The sequence below is a fragment of the Centrocercus urophasianus genome, unplaced genomic scaffold (assembly GCF_019232065.1).
Source record: "Centrocercus urophasianus isolate 14NV4802_14NV808 unplaced genomic scaffold, USGS_Curo_1.0 seq_74, whole genome shotgun sequence".
NCBI classification, from domain to species: domain Eukaryota; kingdom Metazoa; phylum Chordata; class Aves; order Galliformes; family Phasianidae; genus Centrocercus; species Centrocercus urophasianus.
Window position 1 is genome coordinate 78,256 of NW_024885355.1, and position 4,339 is coordinate 82,594.

Sequence of the window (4,339 nt, forward strand, 5' to 3'; positions counted from 1 at the left end):
CTCCTTCTCCTTCTCCTTCTCCTTCTCCTTCTCCTTCTCCTTCTCCTCCTTCGCCCCCCTCTTCATCCCAAGGGGGACAGGGGGCCCATGAAGCAGCAGAACTCAGTGTTACCTGTACCACCTTGACCCAGTTGTGTTGTGGACCACTCTGTGAGATCACTTTTGGAGTGCTTTGTCCCACACAAATCCTCTCCATCCCTCAGGACAAGGTGAGCAAGCCGTGGACTCTCAGTCCTGGGGCTTCTGTGTGTCTGTGGGTGAGTCTGACATGGAGAGCAGGGTTTTTCTCAGCTGGTAAGATAGGCTTTGGGGAACCCTGTCCATCCCCCACTTTCAGCGAGGGCTGAATAAAACAATTGGAAATACAGCAGATGTATGAATAAGGTTCTGGGAAGTGAAGGAGAAGAGAAGTGAATCTGTAGAGAGGATGGGAAAGGCACGTCCTGCATTCCACGTGCTCTGTCCCCTCTTGACTTTCATCCTTGATATATATTTGACACCATAAAACTTTCAGTACATCCTCTTACTGTGCATCCACAGATTGCTTAGGTGCCATGGACCTCAAAATTGTCTATGGCTCCCATCCTCTACCAAAATAAGGCAATAAATAGCAGGTACATCAAAGGAGCATTGTAGGACTGTGTCTTGTCATAGCAGATCACTGTGAGCTTCTCGTTATGGCCTGAGAAAGGATTGCAAATGGCATCTCTCTGTGGGGTGGGGATTAGTCCCATCTCCCTTTCGGATCTGGAGTCTTTTGCACACAGACTCTTGAAATGTGAAGAATCTGCATGCTCCCCATAGGAGCTGCCTTCATGTCAATGCCTAATTATTTTCTTGGCAGTGACCTTGTACATATGGCACAGAAAATATGGATTGCAAGGGAAAGCAGAGAGCTGGGATTGTTCTGCTGCTCTGTAAGAGAATGGAATAGTGGATTGTTAGCAAGTGTTGTCTTGGGCTGGTCTTCCCCTTTCCTCTGGGTCAGGCTTAGCCAGAAAAGACCCTCTGATAGTGGTGGGTGCTTTGAGAAGGAACATGAGCCTCGCAATGCAGATGGAGGCAGAGAAACTTAGGACTGGAGATTGAAACTTGGAAAGGTGCATTACAGAATTCAGTCCCTTGCTTTCACAGGGAGCCTTTCAGCAGGGTCCCAGTACACAGAACATTTACTCTTTATTGTCCTGAATCACCAGGCATCCACCATAATGTGCCACAGGGCAAGGATGAAGGAGGCTGTGACATTGGTGGTCTCTGAAGGTTCCCACATCAGCAGAACATGCCTCGTGCCTCTGGAGAAAACGTGCTCTTGGAGAAGCCTGCTGCACAAATGCTCTGGCTTTGGAGGGCTCCCGTGGGAGGTAATTTTAAAGCTCAAAGACTCTGGAGGAATGCCTGAGCCATGAGGTGAGGGACCACAGCTTTTTATGCCTCTTTACAGCATGAGCAGCCTGATCCTGCTTGGGGTGCCTGCTGGAACACAACCATGGTGATCCTGGGATAAAAGCAAGGAGTTTGGTGTCCCAGTCCAGCTGGAAATAGGAAGATTCTCCATAATGCTATGGCTGTTCCAGGTAGGCTTGGGTACCTACCTATGGGTGTCAACGTAGCCTGGGGTAGGAAAGAAGTGTAACTGCTCGATCCTTATGCATCTGAGGACTGTCCTTATTCTATTGCAGGAGACAGAGGGTCTGGCTGGACTGTATTTCAGCATGATGGGACCTTTTGGTAGCTCCCCAAACTGTCTTCTCTGAAGCTGCACGGAGGAGTCCACCGTGCTGGATGTGATCTGTTGAGCTGCCAAATCCAAAACCTGGTTCCAGAGAACAGAAATAAACTCCAGGGGTGGGAATCTTCCCCAGGAGAAGGAAGGAGACAACCAGATGGGCTTTTGGAGCTTTCTTCCTTCCTTTATTTTTATAAACATAAAAAGAAGTTGGACAAGGCCATGGATTTATAGCTGGTCTTGGAAGAGCAGATATTGCTTGTTTGGGGGGAGTTTTGGTATTGCAGTTGTTACTCAGTGGGAGACATTCCCATAAAGCTCCTCTGGACTTGGACATGGATAGCATTAAAGCAGGTGTCCATTTTTAAGAGATTCTGGAGCTCTGATGTTTCTTTCATGTCCCAACTGAGCGTAAAATTGTCAGTCAGGCTCTTATGGGTCATCCAGCTCCAATGGGCAGTGCTTTCCTGGGGGGTGAATGCAGGGAAAGCTGAAATTCCACACTATTTAGTAAAAGGGGACGGAGGGAAACCCCTTTTGACTCCCAAATAAATCTTCAGCTCTACACAAACAATCACAATCCTCCCTCAGCTCTTTGTATCCTTTGGGCAAAGCTTCCTCAGCCAAAGAGGCCATTGACTGTCCAAGTGTTTTTTTAATGCTTGATTTAAAGCAAGTGGTAATGGATCATTGCATCCCCAGGAAAGGACTGTCTGTTCTTCTTGCACCTCCATCCTTCCTTACACAGTCCCTGAAGGAGCCACGTTGAAGAGTAGACCAGGTCCAAATATGCTGGGAGAAGAAGACTCATTTTTTGGGGCTGGGGCTCAGCAGGGCAATCTGTTGTTCAGTCTGTATATCACTTTGCATGGACTGCCACATGACAGCTCCATCGCAATATTTGTGAGGAATCACTTCCTGAGCATCTTGTGTTGCACTAACATCAATGCTTTAGTGTTGCAAAGGGAGAGCAGGGGTTAAGTGTTGCTAGCTGTAGGTCGGAAAACATGACAATCTGAATTCCTCATCTTTTCATTAAAAAACACACAGTGATTTACAGCTGACAGACTGTTTCATTATTGTAGGGGATTGGGAGAGAAGGACCAGTATGCTTTGAAGCAAGAAGACTGGAGTTTACAGGTCTTTGCTCATGTCGATCTCAATAGGGCTGTTACACAAAGGCAGTGGATTAACCTTTTCTTGGGACCTGGGAAGAGTTTTGCTCAGCACCTGGTGATCTCTGTTGAATCCAAGGCTGCTCCACCGCTCACAGATATTCACAACTGTTTAGGCTCTCTCTAAATCCAGTCCCATCTCTTCTGTGGAAGTTAGGAGCTGTCTGCCCAAATGTAGGTGTCATCAATATAATAGTTGACACGGGAGTTCATCATCTAGATGCCTGCTAAAGTCAGTGGATGGATCAGAATCATAGAGACACTGAGGTTGGAAAAAACCTCTAAGGCCATCGAGTCCAACAGTCCACCTACCACCAATATTCCCCACGTGTTGCAGTGCTACATCTACCCTTTCTTTAACTCCTCCAGGGACAGTGACTCCTCCACCTCTCTGAGCAGCCAATTCTAATGCCTGACCACTCTTTGTGAGATCAACCTCACTTTGACTTATTCATCTGATCCCAAGCACACAGAGTGAGATGATCCGTGATCCAAACCTGCTCCTCCTTTCATTGTGCTACAGCAGACCCCAAGCTCCAGTTCAGACCTCAAGGGCACATCTAATCTGCTTACGGACTTCTAGTGCAAGCTGATGCCCTAAAGTATCCTCCATGGTCCCCAGCTTCTGACATAGGATGATATCGGTGTCTTGTGGATGAGAATTCGTATCCACTGACACTGTGGGGATGCCTGAAATGCTTTCATGAAATTATTAAGACTGGAAAAGACCTCCAAGATCCCCAAGTCCAACCACCGCCCACCCCCTCCACGCTCACCAACCGAATTTCTCAGTGCCACATCTCCACGGTTCTGGAACAGCTCCAGGGATGGTAACCCCATCACCTCACTGGGCAGCCTGTGCCACTGCATCACCACTCTTTTCGAGAAGAATTTTTCCATAATATCCAAGCTGAGAATATTTCTGAGCTACTGAATTGAGCTCTGACAAGAAGTTGAGAGAACACCCCAAGCTTGCTGTATAGGTGTATTTTTCCCTTCTGTAAAACAAGGAAGGTCATTCTTCCACAGTCTGAGCAGTGATGAACAATTGGAGCCAAAGGGCACATCCCTTCAGGTTGCCTTCAAGATTTCGGTTACCTAATCATTTCTAAACATGCATTGAGCAGTCTGAGCTTCCTGTATACCATTTCTTCACTTTTTCTTCTATTATCCTCCATTTTTGTCTCTACATTGGAACTTGACTTAGCCCCACTAAGGAGAACAAAGAAAGCCACTTTGGAAGGGCCCTTTGAGTAAGGGCATTCTGGAGACTTATCTCTCCATTTCCATTTTTTCCATCATTCCCATGGGGCAAAGGGCAGCGGGTGGTAGAACTCTGGGCTTCTCCTCTGACCCCTGTCACAAGATCATGGAAATAATGTCACCTCAATTTTCTTATCTGCTGCACAGTGAAGATAGTGTGGCTTTACCCGGGGTC

At 47.2% G+C, this 4,339-nt stretch overlaps 1 long non-coding RNA gene across 1 annotated transcript in view; it reads left to right on the plus strand.

The window, feature by feature from the left end:
* Positions 1–2,805, plus strand: part of LOC122170909 — a 27,513-nt gene extending 24,708 nt beyond the window's left edge. Inside the window, exons 3-5 of the long non-coding RNA XR_006171881.1 lie at positions 1,197–1,361; positions 1,442–1,574; positions 1,680–2,805. This is a non-coding gene — a long non-coding RNA (uncharacterized LOC122170909). The remainder of the gene's footprint in view (positions 1–1,196; positions 1,362–1,441; positions 1,575–1,679) is intronic.
* Positions 2,806–4,339: the final 1,534 nt, after the last annotated feature.